General features: G+C 39.0%; 1 long non-coding RNA gene across 1 annotated transcript; it reads left to right on the top strand.

Annotated features, from left to right (window-relative positions):
* Positions 1 to 344: 344 nt before the first annotated feature.
* Positions 345 to 6,218, top strand: LOC148027863 (uncharacterized). The gene is made up of 4 exons (XR_015692555.1): positions 345 to 466; positions 553 to 958; positions 3,161 to 3,239; positions 6,019 to 6,218. It is a non-coding gene; the product is annotated as an uncharacterized LOC148027863 (long non-coding RNA).
* The last annotated feature ends 17,022 nt before the right edge of the window (positions 6,219 to 23,240 follow it).

Below are 23,240 nucleotides of genomic sequence, written 5' to 3'. Positions count from 1 at the left end.
ATACAATATTTTGTGCATGTGACTGATGATTTGAATCTGTTATTCTTATTACAAAAAGAATAGAAATTCCAATAGGACAAAAAGCACACGAAAGCCATGAAGAAACTAAAGAGATTGTTGAAGTCTGCAGGGACATTGAGGAATGTTGATTATTCAAAGGGAAAGCATATTATCATTACACTAGACACTATCATGATTGGTATTGGATGGGTGATTGGAAAATATAATAAGGGACTCGGTATGTAATTAGATTTGGAGCAAAAGGATTAATTGAAAGGTGGAGATGGGTATAAGGAGGTTGAGGAGGTGGGAAAGGAGCCATTCCAGCATTGAGAATGCAACCATCAGTTCTGCTTCGCTTACCTTTGGGCGTTTGTAGCTAATCCATATTCCTTATTTGAGTGCTAAAGCTATGCTTTCAAGACATCCAAATTAGCATTCCATGCATGGAGGAGGGTAGATTGGGGTATGGGGCCACCTCCCGGGATAACTAGGTCTATGCCTTTGAACCATGGATTGGTGCTGATGCCTACATATGTGGTATTGTTGCAGGCACGACAAAGAATTGTGGTGAGTGCGTCTTGCCTGGCTTTCATGGGCCAGTTGTGGGATCAACGACTATAGGCTGGACAGATAGCACAAGTAACACTGTTATAGCGCGATACTTCTTCTATGGAGGAGGTGGGGCATAGAAAGAGAGCCCTTTCATCGCCTTCTCAACATTGACACAGATTATACCTAAGTCAACTAGCTGGAGACGCCTAATGTCCACATCTTTAAGGCCCATTTCCGTGGGGTGAAGAGGGCGATGTGCAAGTGCTTGTCCATGAAGGAAATATGGTGTAGATCCATGGTGAATTCTAGAAGCAAGAGGCGGAGAGGAATAAGGGACCTGCAGCTTGGCACAAAAGCGAGAGACCCTCGAGCAAATTCTTCTATCATTTCTAGATCCCAAACGGTAATTTTCTCATTGACTACATTAGAGTCCATCAAGCATGTGATGTTTACCATTATTGTGCTTAAAAATGCCCCTGCCAAGCCTGTTTCCAAGAAGGTGCACATCATTAGCAAGCTTTGAAGCACCGTCTCTCTCTTTCTCTCTCTCTCTCCTCCCAAACATTAGAGAGCAACGGTGCATATAAGAGCCTGGCTTTCAGGACCTAGCGTTCGTCTCTCTCATGTGGTACAGACATGGCATGGGCATGAGATGTGGAAAATACAACCAGGACAAAAATCTGTAGTGGAGTTAGCTTGCTGTCACTACAGGCACTGCTTTGTTCTTTTTGGTGACAATCAGACATGAAACGGGCTATCTATGTTGGAGTGGTGCTCACAATGGGATTTGTTGCCTTAATTGAAGTTTGTGTTTGTGATTGGGACTACTATTATAGTCATTAACTATGCATATGCAAAGAAGAATGGCAGATTAGGGTTCAACTGATGAGCGAGATTCCCTGCACCATATGAGAGTCTATTTGCTTATGGGGTTTTGAGCCAAGGTTCTACCAAGTCAGGGCATGATATGATTTTAAGAGGTATGAATGTGGGTTCCAGATTGACAGCATGCACCTTTCATACTTTGTTAGCAGTTGTTTGAGTTTATGTTTCTATTACCCAGAGTAAGGAATTTCACATGAGCTTCAACTTATTTATCACGTAGGTAATACAGACTGAGATGCTATAGTTTTTAAGATGCAATATTGAATCAGATAGCCTGATTTTCTCTGCAAAACCCACAGATACAGGTTGACAGACATGATAAGGCCCTGGGGATCGATGTTTGTCCTTGACAGTAGGAATGCAGATGTTGTCCATCCCTTAGAGCATTTTTAGCACCTAATGATAGAGTGCAAGGGGACAACCATCATTAAGCTGGGATGTATGAAGAGATGAAGGTTGTGTTGCATGAATTAGCCCCTTTCTCAGATTGAGGAGTAGGATATCAAATAATAGCTGGTTAAATTTTTCTTGGTGATTAATGAGTAGGAAATGCTAAAACTATTGAGCTAGTCATGCTTCATGAAGCAAAGTATCTAACCAATCTAACCAACGTGAGGATCCCTGCACAGCAGATTTTGTGAAGGGAGCACTATCATGTGTGGAAGCTGTGAAAGAGAGCGAAGTGCCCATTTTTTTTTTTATCAATGATCACAGGTGGAGTGGATTTGGGGCAGACTGATCCCTCTATGAAGAATTGCATGTCTCTATTAGGTCCTGGGAAGATTATTGGAGCATTGTGCAAAAGGCATGGAAGTCCCCTAGGCTGTATAAGTAGAATGGCATTATGTTCAAGAGGCATTGCAATAAAGTATCAAATTGTGAATTGGAAAAGGGCCACATGGTTTGCTTGAACATTTATTCAGGATCACTGAATGGCAAAGAGAGGCATCACAAAAGCATCTTAAAGCTAGTGATCTACTCTTCTATGCTACGACAGATTCAAACATGATTAAAAGAACTCAAGTTGATGTGGAATGAGGATTATGTGTAGCTGAGGGTATGCTAAGATTACTACCTGTGATGGGTCTCCAGAATGTGTAGCAGGTTGTAGCACTTGAATATGATATCACTTGCAATCTGGAGATGATAGTGAAGTTATACTTGCTGGAACTTGTATGCTAGAGTGCCTTGCTTTGTTTTGATGATGTGACTAAAAGGTGGGTTGTCTTGGAGTATATCTATAATATTTTATATCATTTTTAGTTTGGAAAATTAGGCTATAATATGGCTATAATTCCACCACAATCCCACTTCTAGGAATGAAGGAATTGCAGAGATTGTATCTTGTACTAGTTCTGCAGCATCATTGACATTTATGATTTTCCAGCATATTCACGTGCATCTCTAGCTACAACAACCTTGCTACAATTTCTTGTAGTTTAAGATCATCAGCAAGTTTTCTTTTAGAGAACAAGTCTAGAGTTTTGACATGTGTATCCAAACATTTAGCCAAAAAAAGCATTGTATTCCAAAACTAGGTTTTTTCCATTTTTACCACAGCTTTATGTATTGATCGCAAATTGATGATGACTATGATCTAGGATGTGTGCTTGTTGCATCTGGGAAAGATTGTATGTTACCAATGGTGTATGTTCATCAAGATGTTCATATGTCAATGCATATTTATATTTGTCTTACGAGCTACTTTTCTTCTCTACAGTTGCTAGATGATTTGATAGGGCATAATGATGGTTTGTTCAAAAGAGCTAAAGGCTTTGGTGTCCATTCATGGAAAAGAGGTAATCAAAACATACTATCTTAACTCAAGTTTTTTCTCTAAAAGTCACTCTTAAAGTACACTAAAAATTTTTCTCTATTACTTTTTGATATTTGACATGTTTCATGCTTGTTGTCATCTTAAGCTAGGATAGTTGCTCTCTTAGGGGATAGTGCACCTTTTTACTTATCTAAGTTTAGATTGCTACAAATATCTTACATTTCCCCACCTTTTATGGAACTTTAATAGATTGCACAATAGGTAATGACACCCTTTGAGTCAACCTTCTCACTTGATATTGACTCAAAACTGGAATGTTATTTTCCCCTGTTTACATCCAACAATTCCTTCAGGACAAAATGTCAAAGAGAGAGTGGTAGTACTCAAAAATTTTCTTGATGCATATGATATGGTTATTTGTGTACTAGCTGATAATAAGTGCAACAAAAGATGTGGGCTTACAACTTTAGGATGATCATGTCATTCTCTCTCAAAATATTGGATGTATTGCTAAATCATGGCTGGAAATCCTTTTGTCTTGATTACATGTTGTGACCATGTTTTGTTATCTAGTTTGAACTCACAAAAAAACTTAACGAGCATACTCTACAGGTTTACACATTTATTGACACGTTTGATGTCTGTCAATATAAGTTTTCAATACATATATAGGTTTACACATTTATTGATGCATTGATTAATGCCAAGTTTGGATCAGTTTTGGGTTTGCATGAAAGTATATCTTCCATGTTGGGTTGTTTTCTCTCATTTTGGTTTGTTTGGGGCATATCTACAGGAGAACTTAGTCGTGAGGAGGGGATAGGTGCTAAAGTTCTAAGATAGTAGAGCTGAAAATAACAAGATGCCCTAAAAATGAGGTTATTGATAGTTGTTGGTGCAGAAATTAGGGTTTCAGATACCAACAGAACCCTAAAAACTAATAGGTGACCTTATTTTTTCTCTCTGAAACAATAGAAGTTGTTGTTACAGCACTTTCTTGGAAGCAGATTAAATGTCTCTCTCTCCTCTACTGTGTTTTCCCTCATATTGGAAAATCTAAAGATATTCAGCATTGTTTTGCTGAAATCACGCCTAATTACTACTGTAATTAGGGTTTTTCTGCTGTCTCGAGAAGTGCACCATTGAGTATTGGCCATTCTCAGTTTTTCTCACCTATTTGAAGGTGGATAACTCTTATATACTCTTGGAGGTTTGGCAACAATGATGGGTCATTGGCTTCTTTTGCTTGGCTGGCAAGCATTGTGGAGAAATAGAATCTTCAAGTTGCACTTAGATTATTGACAAGCCAAAGAGACATGATGAGTTGATAGGGAGTTTGGAGGAAGCATAATAGTGAGAGGATCAATTTAGGATTGCAAAGTAAGAAAAATACTTATGTTGTGCATCTATGCTAATTGTATTGTGCTTGAAAAAAGCACACATATTTGAGTAGCTTTCACTATGCGCTTTATCCTCTTAGACCTCCAATGTGGGTTCAATGGTAAGTGATGATTGGAAGCAACAACCATGAATAGGGAGCAACCGTAGCAGCAGCAGAGCAGAACACAGATGCTTTAGCATGAAGAGCAAGCTATCCACCTAAAGTAGCCAGATTAGGTTGGAGCACAAGTCATAACTCAACTAGTAGGAATAACTTTTAAGTAGTAGTATCTTAGCAGCAAGGAAGTGAAATATAAGTGGAGTGAAGGCTCAAAATAGCCAAGCCAAGAGCATCCCCAGTCATGCCTTCATGTAATTATGTAGCTATAGCAGCCACAAGATGTGCCTTCGATTTAAAATATAATTGAGGAAAATAAGAAGCACCATCTAGGAATGGAAACACAACAATTGCAGCCTTCAAAACTACAAAACAATGTAGGGGAGAAGCCGTTTGGATCTGATCAGTAGCCCACAATCACTACATGACATCAGAGCGGCCTCAAGTACTAGAAAATGCAACACCCATTAGGCATTTTTCTTTCTGTACATTGCTGCTAGCATAGCTAATCTACTATGGATACACTACTTGAAATTTGATTGCATCAACCCCCTTTGTAGGGCCTAGGTAGGCTAGCCAGGTTGCAGTTCTGATCGACCTCCTTGGCATTCAAGAAGAGACTGGGCATTTCTAGTTGACTAAGCCAACTTGACTCATCCACTGTCACTGTTCACCATTGCATTACCCATTCAACAAATCTTGGGGAATTGCTTAGTGACTTTGCAAGATCCTTTCTCTTGTTTCATGGAATAAAGGTATGCATTCATTGTCTCTAAGAAGAACTTTTAATTGTGCTTCCAAGTGAATCATTGTGTTTTTCCAATTCAGGTGTCTTAATTGTGTATAATAGAAGGAGACACCATGAAGGCACCATTCTTTGTAATGATTAATTTTGAGCACGTCATGGCCATTGACTTGTATATAGCACAAGACATATTCTTTTGCAAGGAAGGAGAGTGTTGCAAGTCTTAAGAAGACTCCACAAATTTTGGCAGCTCCTCATAGCTATTATACTTAGTGGGTAGCCATTACGAAGACTAGTTTTAATTGCCTACTCGAATGCATGAGGAACACTAATTACACCATGACATCATCGTCATCATAATCATCATTAGCTTCTCTATCTATTGCAATCATGAGTGACACAAGCGAGAATTTGATACATGCAATTGTTTGTTATGCTTGAGAACTCTAATATGCAGTAGCGAAGCTAGGCTAGGCTAGGCCTTATTAATCAATCTTAATCATGGTTTTATAATATCCTTATCACATTCTCATGTTTATACATCTTTGTGTATTGTAGAGGGACATGCATACCATAACCATGGATAGCTATGTATGGAAGTTCCTGACAACAAAGCGCAAGCCCTCCTTCAAGAAATTGCCAAGAAACTTGTTACTAGTGTTGGTATTGACGCAAGTGATAGAAAAATTTCAATTCTACATTGGGCTAATGTACAATTTGATGCCTCTATTTACCATTTCATTAGCCATTAGGGATCAACTTGAGTAAGAATATAGTATCACCATATTATAACATCATATAGATCTTTTTAAATAAAAATATCTATATATACAAGCTTTTTTCTGACATAGAAAATAAAGCCTATATAGGAAAATAGTATCTATTTAGGAATTTTTTCTTAACATAGGAAAAAAAAAGCCTATATAGTGTAAATTTTTTACATAGTCTATCATATGTGTATAATGTCTTATTTAAAATTAACTAAGCAATCTCTATATAATTTTCTAGTTGAAAATTTACTAGATAATTTTCTACTTAGAAATTCACATAAGTAGAAATATGTAAACTAAGAAAAATATTATAATTTCAAGTTTAAAAAAATTAAAATCACATAAGAAATTTTATATAGAGAGAAATTACCATATATAGGGAAACATAGTGGAAACTTTTTTTTGCATATGAAAGAAAAAAAATGAATTTCCCTATCAATTCCCTAGTTAAAAATACACATAATCAGGGAAAGTAAATAATAGGAAAGTGAAACATTTCCTAGTTAGAGAAATTAGGGAATTGCATGGGAAATTCCACATAGGAACAAAATCCCCTATGTAGGGAATTTTTTCCTTACGAAAAAAATCCTTTACGAAATCACATGGGAAATTCCACATAGGAAAAAAATCCCCTATGTAGGGAATTCCCTATGAAAAAAATCCTTTAATTTTTTTCCTATGTGGAATTTCCTATGCGATTCCCTAGTTTCTCTAACTAGGAAATGATCCACTTTCCCTATTATTTACTTTCCCTACTTATGTGTATTTCTAACCAGGAAATTGATAGGAAATTTTCTTTTTTTTCCTATGTAGGAAATTATTAAAAGTTTCTTGTGCAAGGATTTTTTTCCAATGTAAGGATTTTTTTCCTAGAGAATAAATTCCCTACATAGGAGATTTTTTTCCTATGTGGAATTTCCCATGCGATTCCCTAGTTTCTCTAACTAGGAAATGTTCCACTTTCCCTATTATTTACTTTCCCTACTTATGTGTATTTCTAACTAGGAAATTGATAGGCAATTTTCTTTGTTTTCCTATGTAGGAAATGATTAAAAGTTTCTTGTGCAAGAAAGTTGGTATTCTGTTTTAAAATATGTCTAGTTGTCTAGTTGTGCAGCCTATTTGAAGGAGGTTGGGACTACAATAAAAATGCATACCTAGTTGTTTAGTTGTGCTTCTCATGTTGCTTTGAGTGGTGATAAAGTATCATATTTTTTAGTGAATGAAGCTTCAAATTTGTATTATTAGTAAAAAAAAAAGGTAGGTTTAGAGGTGTTTAGAGCATTATAGTAGTCTATTATAACAATTATAGATAGATTGCTCTCTCGATCCATGGCATTCTCTATAATAGCTATAGATAGATCGCTCTAGCTCCTGTTGCCAATGCCGGCCCTTATCACAAGTAACTTTCAATAATTTCCTACATAGGAAAAAAAAAGGGAATTCCCTATCAATTTCCTAATTAAGAATATACATAAGTAGGGAAAGTAAATGATATGAAAAATGGAACATTTCTTAGTTAGAGAAAATTCCTACATAGAGAAAATTTCCTATGTAGTTTCCACATAGGAAAATTTACCTATGTAGGAAATTTTTCCATAGGGAAATTTTCCTATGTAGGAAATTTCATGTATGATTCCCTCCTACATAGAGAAAATTTCCTATGTAGTTCCCACATAGGAAAATATCCATATGTAGAAAATTTTTCCATAGGGAAATTTCCCTATGTAGGAGATTTCTTGTATGATTCCCTAGTTTCTCTAACTAGGAAATGTTCCATTTTTCCTATCATTTACTTGTATTTTTTACTAGGGAATTGATAGGGAATTCCCTTTTTTTCCTATGTAGGGAATGATTAAAAGTTACTTGTGATGCTCTTTCAGTGTCTCTTTTGCATTCATTGTCGATATAGCTTCAATATTTCTAAACATTGCATCAGTAGTGAGCATATTCTCCTCAAAGCATTGTCTCTTTGCAAGAAGCAAGAACTCCCCATTCTCGATCTTCAATTCCACCCTTTCCAAAATTTATAGCAATATACTTATCAGTCTTGGTTGCACAAATATTTCAATCCAGCCAAAAAATAAAAAAAAAATTACATAACATTCTTAAATGATTCACAATCTTTGTGCTCGTGCTTAGGGCTATTATACCATATGCATCTACGCACGAAATTATTCCTATGCGGAGCAGCTTGTGAATGACTAGTTTTTCTAGAATCTTCCTACTTAGCCAATTTAATCTGCAAATCCTCCATAGTTTTTCACTAGCTCATTAATGACATCCTCTTTCCTTGACACTTTAAACCTTTTATTACTTTATTATTTTCATAAAAATATTCGCCAACTGATTATATGATATCTTTGGTTTAGAGAGCAAATTGCCACACTTTCGAAAGTCTAAAATACAAGTTTCGCCACATATTCTATAACATGAAAGTATACGTTGGCTCTTAAAATCATCTATGCACATCTCCCCTTTTATTATGAAACTTTGTTGCTAAGAACCTTAGAGCTCTTAAGCTATCCAATTTGGAGCTCTTGTGGTTATTTCTCCCACTACCATGGAATGTGTTCTCATGGATACCATTGCATGAGGTGTGTATATGCTACCTATTGCTTATTGTATTTCTTCTTTATACTAGCTATGGCTTCCCTATACCATATGCTACATATGAATATATGGTATGGCTATGGATTCCCATGGATATGACTTTTATTTTTTGGTTATAAAGTAATTTTATTTTAGTTAGAAGTTATTTTCTTTAAGTTTTATGTCGAAATGGATGATATAGGTTAGGATGTCCATTGTAAATCTTCCTAATCCCAATCTACTAATTACATGAAGCTCTTTCTCACTTAGGATTCTATCCAAGGAGGGATGATGCATAGGTCTTCTAGAGGTCTCTTATGGGTTAAGGCAAGCATCCTAAATGACATAGGAGCAAGCACCCTAAATGACATAGGTATTCTAGAGGTCTCTTATGAGTTAAGGCTAGCACCCTAAATGACATAGGAGCAATATATGTTTTGATCATATTTTTTTATCTTTATTTCTCTTAATTGTTTAGAATTTGTTACAATCTAATAGTTGATCCTTTTCTATCTAAGTAAACCACTTCTATAAGAAAGAAGGCTCTAACTTTTCTAGATGGTCCAAATCATTGAGGTCTTCTTGCATTGTGTCTAAGAAGCTAGGCTTGAAGGATGTGATCAAGTGACCATGCAAATATTTTTCTCTCAATATTTGTTTTCTATCAACTCTTGCTATATGGTGTGCTTGGTAATTATAAAATGTTTCTCCTCATAGGAGCATGGAATGCTTTTAATCATTTCAATTGTTTTGCTATCTAGAAGGCCTAAATTGTAACATTTCCCGTGCCATAAGAAACCCCCCTTTTTTAAATTTTAAGATTAGTTTAATTTTTTTCCCTCTCTCTCTCTTCCTATCGACAACATGTTGAGGAGAGAGAGAGAGAGAGAGAGAGAGAGAGAGAGAGAGAGAGAGAGAGAGAGAGAGAGAGAGAGAGAGAGAGAGAGAGAGAGGAGCATGCACCCCCAGGTGTAGGGGTGGGGGAGTCCCCCCTCCCCCTCGGGAGGTTGTCTTCAGCGCCATCCCCCCTGCTTAGCCTAACACGCAACATCACCTCCCTGCTCCGCCAACACACGGCCAGGCTGCCGGACGCCGCCACCACCATCATTCTCGTCATCGTCACCATTCGTAGTGCGATTGAGGAGGAGGAGATGCTGCCAGGCCTGACTGACAGAAAGGAAGAAACCAAAGAAGCTTCCACTAAAATCTTCTTAGGGGTGCTTCACCCGCAGAGCACGTGAAGAACGCAATTCGTTTGGGAAGGGAGTTTCCCTGCGGGAAGGAAGGACTGCCAACTTGCAAGAAATTTCAGCACACCCTCCACCTGCCCGACTTATTCCCAAATCCCAATTGTGATGGCCCCAAAGCGCCACACAAGAGGAGTACGTGCGGGAGCAAGAGGAGCACATGCAAGAGTCCCCATCCGAAGTGTAAGAACCGATAATACCCCTCTTGCGGATGTTCAGGTTGTTGCATTTTTGAATATATGGATCATGTGTTAAAAGATGCACTTATGCAGTAATGTCCTAGTTGCATCTCGCATATAGGTTAAATATATATTGTGACGTTCTTGTGCATTGGAAAGTTTACATTGGGTAATTTACGTTGGAAGGAATGAATTATGTTGTATACAATGCATTTGTGCAATAAAAACCCCTTGTGATGACCGTAAATAGGCTAATTCATAGAAGAATGTTTAATTAAAGAATAGATAGTTGCTATGGAGAGGAATAAAAGAGTTATATTTTATTTAGAATTCGCATAAGCAACTACATTCTTATTCGCGTGACTTGCATTGGAAAATAAAAGATTATGTTTTTATAGCATTGTAAATTTACATAGCATAACTTGCATGCATAAGCAACTTGCATGCATAAGTAAATGTATGAAAAGAAAAAGGGTTATATTTTATTTGATGAAAATCATATAGGATGCAATATGCATGAAATGATAGTTACATTCAATATGAAAAGATAGGTTAAGTTAAAACGTTGCTTAGTATTACGCTTGCAGAGTTAATCCAGTATTCTCATACTTAGATCACTCTGTGTTGCGAGTAAGAGAGGGTACTAGGCCTTAGGACACGAATACTAATAATATCGACAAATAAAGGATGTTAAGTGACCAAGCGAGTTGCTTGCAAACTTTCATTACGACCTTAGACTACGGAAATGGGACGTTTCCCTAGTCCAAGATAAATCGATAGGTTAAACTCTAGGTTGGATTATTGATTAAGGTCTACGCCTTGGATTGATTTGGCTAAGAAGAAAATTAACTAACCAAGGATGACGGGGTTGTCCAAGGTCTATTTGACTATAGTACAAGGAGACCTAAGGTAATGATAATTGGGGTTGGCATGGTATAAACCCTAACCCAAAGAAAAAGGGTAAATAAGCAACCTAGCTTGCCAAGCCCTTGGAATCTCGCCAAGTCGCGAACGATCCAGGATCGAATGCTAGGAGTATTCGGGAAGAAGGAATCACACCTTAGTAGTTGGTTGTATGAATGACCATAGAAATGATCGTGATTGTACACTTAGGTACATTGTTTGAACTTCTTTGCTCAAGGAACAAATTCAAGGCCAAACACTTAATGCTTCAGGTTAATAACCTGGAGGGAGAGGCAGGTTCAGTTATCTTTGACTGCCTGCCTGGCCAAACACTTAATGCTTCAGGTTAATAACCTGGAGAGAGAGGCAGGTTCAGTTATCTCTAACTGCCTGCCTGGCCCTATCCAAGGGGGTTGTTAGCCGCGCCGGGTGCATGGACCGAACCTGCCGCGAGAGGTCTCTCCGTGGGTGCTTCTTGGAGCGAGAGGACGCTTGGGTGCCAGGGGAGGCACTGGCTGTAAATTCCTTGTCTTTGAATCCCGCACAAGAGGCCGACGTGACTCGAGATGGGATCTCGAGGCCCGTGTACTAGTCTACAGGCGAAACTTGGAGCAACAATCCTGATGATTGCTGGGATAGCCTTCGGGCAAGATACTTGATGTATTCCAAGATTATGATAAATAAAGATAAAATATTTGGAAAAGGAACTTGCTTGACATTGTTTTTTTTTTAATGTCAATGCCTAAGTTACGTGAAGGAACCCGTGTTTAAATTGATTAATTAAGGAAGCTGCCTTTGCATGTCAAACTTAATGTGTTAGGTAATTAGATAACTAAGCAACTTGAGGAAAGTGCAATGGACGTGACTTGACTTGGAAGGGTGGTCCTGGTTAGCTGGAAACTTTTCTTAAAAGACGTGATAACGAAACTGCAAAGACCTAGAGTTAATAGAGCTAGAATCCCGATTTATGCTGTTTTAGGGGAGCGGAATGGGACTATGGCTTATGGGTAGAAAGGTTGAGCTTCGCATCCCTTTCATTTCCCATTCTCCATGAACCAAGTGCAGCATAAATCTGCTTCGACTTTGTTGTTCCTACACAAAGTGGTTCATTTGGAGCTCAATGCTAGCTACTTCCTAGAGACTTGGCTGATAGGGAAAAAACCTTGACTTCAGGTCGGTCCTAAGTGGGAATGACCGGATACTTTCGCTTCAGGGAAGACTCAGGAAGACCTAGATCGCAAACCCTGTGACATTCCTTGCGACGAGTGCCAGGTGGCGCTTTCTAGGCTCCCTTCCCAATGGGCTGCTAAGACGTGTTCCACAAGTGGAAAAGCGGACACGTTACAGTTGGTATCAGAGCGAACCAACGAGATCTAAAGATTATAAGGGAACTTAATAAAGGAAAAATAAAAGAAATAAGGGGATAACAGGGGAGGGTGAGTAGAATAGAGCAGTGTTTTCTATTGAAAACATTTCTTTACTCACTTATGGATGCTGGGTTGCAGAGTGACGAAGCATGGAGCAAGTTCTTGGTGTTCGAGGTCATGTTCATGACTGCAATGCATGCTTCGAATTATCGTCAGAGGCTTGGCATGATGAATATTTTGGACTGCATCTATAATCCTTCACCCCTGTATGAGGAGCGGAGATGTACGGGAGACTCAGGAATATACTACATAGCAGCCCACCGACTCACGTACCTTCAAACCAACTTTAAGAGAATTAAGTGGATTGAAGATTTAAAGATCATGAAGCTGTTCATCTTTGTTGAAGCTCACATAAACGCAACTTTGTACGTTAGCGGTCGACAAGTCAAGCAGAACAAGTATGTCTATGAAGAAGTGACCCAGGTGATCTCTGCTGATAGAATCAAAGCGTTAGGGCGCTATGAGAAGAATGGGTATCAAAGGAAGGGATACCCCAAGCTTCCTATGACTTACCGTTTCCTAAAATCCATGACGCCAATCCATATTATTATTCTGTCCCTGTAGCCGATTGTAACACAATCCTATCTTCCCCAAACTGATGTATCAATCAGCCTGTCCTACTTATCCAAAATAAATGTGCTCAAAGGGTTATGCCTTTATGAATAAATAAGACTTTTTACAATTGTCTATCTTGATTATAAATGTTAACTAAAGTGTTAAGTGATTAAATCACTTAGCTAAAAAGCTGTGCTAGTCATATTAACGTAATATGAAAACGTATGATAAGATGTTGACGTAAAGAATCATATTGTTCAGACGCAACCCCAAGCGCAGGTTTCAAATCCGACTCTTGCACTAAGTCCAGCTACGGCTCAAGAGAAGAAATTCCTTCTCAAACAAATTAAGCCGTCGGAGTTTGATGGCAAGGGAATGACTATTCAAGCCGATGCCGAGATCTGGATTGAGTCCATGGAGGATTATTTTGAAAGGAACCACCGTTATGGCCAAAGGGAGAACCTCCAATGTTTCCATAAAGGAGCCGGATAATGAAGAGATCCATCCATGGATGCTGACATTGAGAGGGCAACGGTTCATGCCACTCTTCACAAGAAGGGTCCGAATCACCAATTCTCGGTGATTCAAACTCCATCAGAATATCAAGGTAAAAGCTTCAAAACCTTGATTGACTGTGGCATCACACATTCCTTCATTTCAAAATCTGTGCAAAGAGATTAGGGATAGCCACAATAGATGCACCTACCTTACTCGTGGAATTAGCAAATGGTCGTGAGGTCACTTGTACTAGGAAAACTGCTAAGGTGAAATTCCTACTAGGTGGGAAGCCAACTTCTATGAGATTCAAGGTAATGAACCTAGGTTTCCACGAATGTTTACTCGGAATGGATTGGCTAATACCCAATGATGCTCACATCCAATGTGGGAAGGGCCAAGTCTCCTTCCACCTTCTTTCATGTGTATGGTTTCTTTCATGTCATAGGAGATATATGATTGCATATTAATAATGAGACAATGGACTATTTTTTTCTTGTGGCAATGTGTCTTTGAATATTTGCAATGGATTATTGTTCATATGTGTACTATACATAAAGGCTACAAATCAATTTTAGCATGTGGTAAGGTTTCCCTTTTAGCTTTGTTCCTATGTCTACTATACAAAATCCACAAACTTTGTATCTTTCTTAAGGTGTCAATAATCAGTATCGTAAAATAAAATTGAATGTAATATTAAACTATGGATCAACTATCATAATAGTTTGTGATGTCCATAGATCAACTATTCAAATCTTTTTAATTATTTTTTAACTATTGTAATAGTTTGTGATGTTCATGGATCAATTATGTGTAACAACAATCTATTGAAGCATCTTTTAATGTTTATCATGTTCAAGGTGGGAGGAGAATGGGCTCTCAAGACAATAGCCCTATAGAGGAATTTTAGTACTTTATGTCCCAAATGAGTCAAGAGCTAGTGTTGTATAGAAATGATGTGATGTATTTCAATGTGGCTCCTCCAAATCCCCATATTCCAAGCCAACATTTGGGTGGGGGCATTCCTGTGAATGCATGTCCAAGCTGTCCTCATTCGATTACCCCTTCTCCTCCACAATTTACACCATTTCAACATCCAAGATAGTTAGATGTAGATGCAATTGTGCACGCAATGCCGCACACCCCTCAACTTGGTTCTTTGCAAATGCAACATTCATCTCCTTAACAAGGATTGCAAGCTATAACCCTAGATCCCACCCAAGGCACATGTGATGATGTTGATGTGATTGAAACCCAAGTGTTAATAGTGCCACAAGCTGAAACTAATAAGCAGTAGCTACGACAAACTTCATCTGAGTTCGATGTAGCAAAGCCTCCAAAACCAAAGAGGGCATGAAAGGAAAGAGTCAAGAATCACCACCCCAAGCACAGGATTAAGCAACATCATAAAAAAAACAATTCCCTCAGTGTAAGGATACATGGATGGTATAACTCATTCATATCTGAGGGTCCATGAGTGCAGAGCTTTCAAAACCATCGAAGCAAGGAGTGGACATTTGGTCTAAGGTGGCCACACAATTGCCATCATTGTTTCCAAAGTTTGACAAGGACAAAGAGGTATGCAGGAAATGTTGGGGATGTGTCTATGAGTCCTATCAAAAGGACAAGGCCCACAATGCAATATTAGGCAATGACTGCAATATCACTTGCCAGTGGTACAATCTTGTGCAGGAATATATGTGGAATTGTGCCAATGTTATCAATGACACACATGCATTAGCTATGAGTGGTGTGTCTTCATCTGAAGATAACACCACAAGTATCTCCAATGATGTAGGTGCAAATTTTGTAGAAGACATTGCCTCAAATGACCCTCCAAAAGTTAGGCCTAATCAAACAAGCACCCAAGGAGTACATCAAAAGAAGGATAGAAAGATAGATGACTCTCTTAGTGATGTGTCTAGCATTGCTTGGCTAATGTTAGCCAACCAAAAAGCAAACTCAAAGGAAAAGAAAGCATTTGAAGAGTGATGGCTAGTTATCATGGATACACATGCCTTCTCTATATCTGGTCTATTGGATGTGATCAAGAGTTTGAAAAAGGATTAATAAATGAGATAAGACCCTAAATCTTGAGTCCTTGTTTGTTTTGTGTTTTTTGAGTCTAATTACATGATATTTTTGTATGAGTATCTCATAGAATTTTGTTATATCATTTGATAGGTAAATGGATGACGCAAGTGTGTTAATAATTTGTGCCGTTGGCGTTGTGATTGCTATTATGGCCATGTTTGAGCTACTATTAAGTGATCAAGATCATGATGACATCATCACTATGTATTTGCAATTTTTTGATGGAGTGCATGGCTTGAGGTTTTGTGGCTTGTTACGCTAGAATAGTTCATTGAAGACATGATTGACAAGCATGTGGCCTATCCTCGGCCACAAACATTCATGGGCTTTTAAGTAGTTATTCAAGTTGCATGTTTAAAAGCCAACTACGAGTTAGCATGAGCACTTTCAAATATCTTGTCTTAAAGTTGACACCACACATGCAATACAAGAACATGAAATATCAAAGAGCAATACCTATTGAGAAGTGAGTATGCATGGCCCTACATCATCTTGTGAGTGGCTAGAATTTAGGACTTATAGGTGATTTATACGAGGTCTCAACACCTTTTCCTCAAATGGTTGTTTTGGACTTTTGTAATGCATTGGTTACATTAGGATTCCACAACATGTATATTAAGTGGGCAACTACACAATGAATGAACAAATTTGCAAATGCATTTCAAGGCCTTTTTCGTATACCATTCGTGGTTAGTGCAATAGATGGTAGCCATATCCCAATCATTGCACCAAGACAAAATGATAGATGATTTTTTATGCCGAGAAGTGTTTAAAAATAGCCAAAATTTTTGAATTTCAGGGGAAAATAAGACTTTGTCAAAGGCTGCGGTTGCAATCAATACGATTTTAAGCGGCAATGCTCGAAAATGCTTAAAAGACCCACTGGATGGTAGTCGGTGAATTTTCATATCTCTTTGGTGTGTTAGACAAGACCTTGGGAGATGCCCGGCAGTGGAGGACTTCAAGATGGATGCCCAGGATTTTTCAGACCATGATTCGGGTACCAGACGCGAAAGAGGGAGTGCCCAGAAGGCCAAAGGCCAAAATGCCAAGTGAGAATGGACTTAAGGAGTTCCAAAAGGCATGTCTCTTGCGGGCTCCCTTTGGGGAGCCCAAAAAATCAAAAACACGTGGGGGGGGCACCGTTTTTCACGGGCGCATCTTGAGAGAAGATGCCATCATTCATGGTGAAGAGGAGGGGTTATGGGGGCTGTAAACAACCCCCCACTAATCTTGGGCCTGATCTACACTCTATCTATGCTTCCTATCACCGTTCTCCGCTCCTCCATTGGCTTCCTGGTTGTGAAGATAAAAAAGCAGTCTTTCTTTCTCCTCTCTCTCTCTCTCCTGCATAGAGGCACTTCATGTGGCAAGAATCAAGAAGAGAATCGGGTGATGGATGCTTGCCCGGGAGGCATCGAATTGTTCCAAGAGGCTGAGGAGGCTGAAGGATAAAGATCTATGCTGAAATCGATGGTTGGTGGGTTGATACACAATCCCAATTAAATATTCAAAAAACTCACAACATGCAAAAAGGCGGTATGCTCTATTTTATGAAAGAATTTTACTTGTTTTTAATCATTCATGGTCTAAATGGTGTGTGCATGGGTTGAAATTTTATTTGAATGTTCCTTGCATTATGTTTGAGGGTTGCAATCACTATTATGCAGAACCCGTATTAATTTACAGCAATTATAAATTTATAAAACGCAAAGAAATACTAATTTTGATGAAAATTGATAGTTTCTTTGACTTTAAATGGGAAAAAATGAGTGGACATGGAATAAAACAAGGGAAAATGCTGAGTTTCAGTTTCAATGATCAGTCATAAGAAAAAAACCAAAAAATACCTATTTTTTAATTAAAATTAAATAGAAAAAATAGGAAAAATTAGGGAAAAAAATGGGTTCTTATGTTCAAAAAAATAGAAAAAAAAAATCTATATATGTGAATGTCTGACGGGGTTGAAGCATGAGGTTAAGCCTCAGCTTTGGCCTTGTCCTTTTTTGTGTTAAAGTGCATATTTATTGCTTTTACATTTTAAAAATCACATTAAAAAGCCTCTCTACACCTATGTACTGCAGCAAAATTTAAACGATGAGGGGGAAGATGATGTTATACCATAGTTTAAGCGCTGAAAGAATAAAAAGTCTGATTGTTCCCTTTATGCATAACATTTAGGGTGCGGTTCATTTGAAAATAATGGATCTAGCAGCACAAGGTTTGCCTTGGTGCTAGGTTCCTACAACACAGCATTGCGTATTAGTGGAAATTCATTAAAATAGTTACTTTTGTACGACACATAGGCTAATTTTATACCATAATTGTTTATGCACAATCATTCACTTTTGCATGAATTATATACACATGGTATCTATTCCTAGTATGCATAGCACTTGGTTGAAGTATAAATGACCCACGTTGGAGAGACTAAGGCACCCAAGTTGTAGGTCTAGACGGAGGGTCCAAGGGGACAATTAAGTGAGGTCTGGTATATTCTTGGAACGATATAATATTGGTACCAAGAGTGGAGTCTGTTTCCTATGTGTTATATGTGTTAGTGACGCATCGAGGGGCCAATATCCAAGGTGTAGGAGGGTAGCAATGGGGTCGCGGCAGCCAGCCCAGGGGTGCCTCCTATGTTGTTCTACGTGGTGAATTACACCAAAATCTGTAGGGTATCCCTCTGAGGAGTTTGAGAAGGTCAAGGATTGGACTACAAAACATGATATAAACGCAAAATGTATGTACGAGGGCAGGGCAATGTGTCCTGTAGATGCTTGTGACCGCAAGGCCGTGGGGTTGTCTTATGCATGTTAGAGGTCCAGCTAGTGCTATAGCCAGTGCGCGGCCCATTTTAGGTCCCATCAGTGGTGCATTTGCCAGGAGCCGCCAACTAGTGATGGTTCTTGAATCTAGGGTTTTTAGGGACCAAATAGTTGGTTTATGTCCTCTGACAAGGACCATTAAGGTGAAATACAAAAAGCGGAACATGCTGAGAGGGCTAGATGGCAGTTGGAGATTGTAAGACATTATTCTCCTCAAAGAAGCAACCCGTTATGCATAAGTGACAGTGGTTCTAGTAACCTAAGTGTTGCGAGTAGCTCTTCAAGTGCAAGTGGAAGTCTTGGTACTTCCCTACTTCCAGTTAATCAACCCACAACAAGTGAGGGTGTAGTTGCACCTACACAAACTCTTGTTGTCAATTTGGTTGTAGCCATCCCACAATCCATTGCAATTCCAGCAGCAGGGACACAGGATTTACCGGAATTAGAAGCACCTTTGTCCATTTTCCATGGGTTAGCAAAAGAAGATGGAGAACTCCATATTAAGGAGTTTCAAATGCTCATGTTCAACTAATGGATCCAAGACGAAGGACACCTAATGATGTTCTTCAACATGACATTAAAAGAAAGAGCGGCAGTATGGTATCACAGTCTAGAAGCTGGAACCATAACTAGCAGTGCCCAATTCTTTACGGCTTTTCGTAGAGAGTTTGCTCCTAAGAAGGGTGGACAGTATTGGTTGCGTGTCTTGAATGTAACACGCCAAGAGCCAAATGAGAATATCCAGGCCTATGCCAAGAAACTAAAGCAAGTTCTTTGCAAACTTACCACTTATATTTCCATATTCTAGCGGTGGGCTACACAGTTGCAATATTTTCCACATGGATTAGATTTCAATATCCAAGTGCAGCTTAGTAGTGTTGCTTTGGCCGACATTGACACTACTATTACCCAAGTAGAAGGAGTTGAGTCTCGCTTGCAAGCAGCTTATGTAGCAAGGATAAATTGGAATGGTAATAAGTTGGCCTTGACCAATGGGAATTAAGGGGACCCCATGTCAAACGCGAATAGGAGAGGGAGTATCACGCCGAATTTGCATATGTTACCAGCCCCTCCTAGTATGACTATGCCCATGGCTAGTCAGGTGGGCCCACTAAGTGGTGGAAGCCAAATAATGAATCCTAATGTTGTCTCAATAGGTCAGCGGTCAATTCTTAATCAAGTGGTTAGGCCGATGGGACGACAGATAGATGATCGCAGCTATGAGTCGAGTGTCTCTAACAATAGCCCATAAGGCACTCCAAAGACACACTTCCGCGGGTTGAGAGCTATGCAAAATTGTCTGTAATGCTCAAAACACTTCCGCAAAATAATCAACTACCTTTCTCTTACGGTGGTTGCCCCCAAGTCATCAATGAATACTTTCAACTCCTCTGGGGAGATGTCACCAAAGGTCTTGTCGGCTGTTCTTTGCCACGAACCGGGTGCATTACATAACCCAAATGCCATTACATGATACGCAAAGGTAGCAAAGACAGTTATAAACGTTGTTTTCAGCTTGCCTTGCTCAGCAACCGCGCCATTTGGTTATAACCTACAAAGCAATCCATGAACGAATATATTTCCCTACCTGCCAATTGATCCAAAATTTGATCAATAAAGGGCAACAGGTAGTAATCTTTAATAGTTTGTTTATTTAGCTCTCTAAAGTCTACACAAAGAAGGATTTTATTATTCTTCTTCTTTCTAATCACAACTAGCGAACACCATTTAGTATGCTAAACTGGGAAGATCAAACCCACCTTCCGTAACTTCTAAAGCTCTTTAAACAGCCTGTCCCTTAGTTCAAAAGACATACACCTTACTTTCTGACATACAGGGCAGGTACCTTCCTTTACAAGAATGGTATGCATAGCCAGACTGGGAGGAATACCCCTAAGTTCGTCATCGCTCCAAGTAAAGATGTTGCAGAACTCCTGAATCAGGGACACATAGTCCTCTCTGTCTTCCGAACTGAGCATGGAACCTAATTTGATTGGCCACGAATCATTAGGCGTGCCAAGGTCCAACTCAATAGCATCTGCATCTCTTATTCGATCTTGAGGCTCTATTGGCTCATTCAAGGTTATCTAATATTATCCTCTGTAGTGGACCCTTCTTTAGATCCATCGCTCATCAATGACATCTCACTACTAGATGGATCATCTACTGTTTCTAGTTTAGTGGAGGATAATGGAGCTCTCTCACTCTGAGGAGACTCAGGATAAGCATCCACTATTACACGATGGGCACCTTGACCTAGAATCACTCGACCAGTAGGTATATCATTCAAGCTTATCTACTATTATCCTCTGTAGTGGACCCTTCTTTAGATCCATCGCTCATCAATGACATCTCACTACTAGATGGATCATCTACTGTTTCTAGTTTAATGGAGGATAATGGAGCTCTCTCTCTGAGGAGACTTAGGATAAGCATCCACTATTACACGATGGGCACCTTGACCTAGAATCACTCGACCAATAGGTATATCAACTTGACAGATTGTCCCTAGAATCCATGGCATGCTTAGCAAAACTTGATAGCTAGGACATCCTGCAAACCTTATTACCCTAAAGTCCAGATAGCATTTCACGTTCGCAACTGTAACGTGGAATTTAGTGATGCAACCTTCCAGTTCTCTTAGACTATCATTAGCCATCCTAAGAAGTGTGGAGGCATCTTTTTGGATCTCTGGACCTAACCTCTCCATCAAATCTGAACTCATGATATTGACAGAGGATCCAATGTCCACGATAGCGTTCTCCACTAATATTCCATTCACATACGTTGGAACCTTAGGGCAATACTTTTCAGCACGATCGAACCAATCTTCTCCCACTCTAGCTATGCCCAAAGGTTCTACAATATACCCTATACATAGGATTTTCTTGAATTCCTTGCATACTCTTAGAGAAAGTTTAATCAATTGTAGGAGATTTACGTCTGGTTTAATTTTGCAAAGAGAACTTGCTAGGCCAAAGTCGTGGTAGTTAGCTAAAGTTCTCTTCTCACACCAAACCATTCTCTCCTTTGGTCTTTCAATCGGCTTTGGTGCCTCTTTTTTAGCCTTTGCCTTCTTTCTTGGCAATCATTTATCCTTCTCAGGATCAACTTCACTATCAACAGGTCTTAAAGGTCCACCTTCCATATCAGGATTCAGGACTCACTTTTCCCTAGCATCTTGCTTAGGGCTTCCCTTGACAGGTTTTACAATTCCTTTGTCACCCTCTTTGATCTTTTAACCTCTTGTTATGGCTCGTAGATTAGAAGTTTCAGCATCATTGACACGTACAACCTCAATAAGACTAGCTCCACTGCCATGAGGCAACTCCTCTACAGTAGCTTTTCCTCGTTGTAGTATTTGTCTTGGTCCCTCATCTTGTTGGAAATTATTCCCTTATGCGCGATGGTTAACTGGACCTGGCTGTTTACTCCCTTGTTGGAGAGAATTTATCTTACTCCAACAAGTAGCAGCTAAGTGGCTAGACTTTTCGCAAATATCGCAATTGACATTCGGGCAATTCCTAGGGAAATGTGGCCACCACACCACTTATAGCTGAATCTTGAGGGGGCACCCTCTTCAGGTCGTTGACTCCCTATTAAATTCTGCTGCTTCTTAAAAAAATTGACGTCCACAGCGATTTGTCTATATTATTCAGAAATCATATCGATATAGTGTTTTATCATGTCCTTAACTTTTTCCAAAGGAAGTGCATAGCTTTCTGTCATCGGTAGGGTATTATCGGAGGTTTATCAATGCCCTGGCAGAAAGAACATTGCCATTGATGAACCTATTGTCATTTAACTGTCAGTTTTTATGGAGTGATGCTTGCAAAGCCTCTTTTGACGATGTGAAGCAAGAGCTTGTCAAAGCACCTGTTTTAAAAGCACCTAAAAGGGGTGAAATGTTCTATACATTTTCAGTAGCAATCATGTATAGTATCACCTGCTGTTTATCCCAAATTTGGGAGGAGAAGTGGTAGCATCCGATAGCTTTTGGTAGTCGGAAGTTGGGCATATTGGAGATTAACTACACTTATATGGAGAAGTTGTGTCTTGTGATGGTATTTGTGATTAAAAAGTTCAGGCACTACATTTTTTATGAGAATGTGGTTTTTTATACGAAGGTGAAAGGGCTTCGATTATTGTTGAATAAGTTACAACCGCCTGATCGTTTAGCAAAGTAGTTAATCACTTTGCAGGAATTCGATTATGAGATTAAGAGCAAGCTGCCGAAGCTTCAGGGCATTGTAGAGTGTATTGTGGATTTTGGAGAGCTGAAAGAGGTCTTGGATGAAGGAAGTGACATGAAACTTTGTTCAAGATTGATACAATGTCTATTCCCTCCTGGTATGCTACTATAATGCACTATCTTTCTACGGGAGAGACTGGAGCTACTTTATCAAAATCGGAGAAGAGAAAAATTAAACAGCACGCATTGAAATTTTCATTGATCATAGAAACACTATATCACCAGGGTGTTGATGATATTTATCGCCGATGTGTGATGCTTGACAATGTTCCATTTATATTGGAAGAGTGCCATGACTCTGCTTGTGGAGGGCGCTTTGTTGGGCAGTTGATGGCACAAAAGGCTTTATGAGCTGGGTATTGGTGGTCGTCCATCTTCTAGGATTCATTTGACTATGTCAGGAGATGTGATACATGTCAAAGACATGATAGTATAGAG

This window comes from Lygodium microphyllum, chromosome 12 (assembly GCF_053477565.2).
Source record: "Lygodium microphyllum isolate KBCC chromosome 12, Lygodium_microphyllum_v1.1.10, whole genome shotgun sequence".
Lineage (NCBI taxonomy): Eukaryota > Viridiplantae > Streptophyta > Polypodiopsida > Schizaeales > Lygodiaceae > Lygodium > Lygodium microphyllum.
This window is presented reverse-complemented; position numbering and strand designations above follow the sequence as displayed.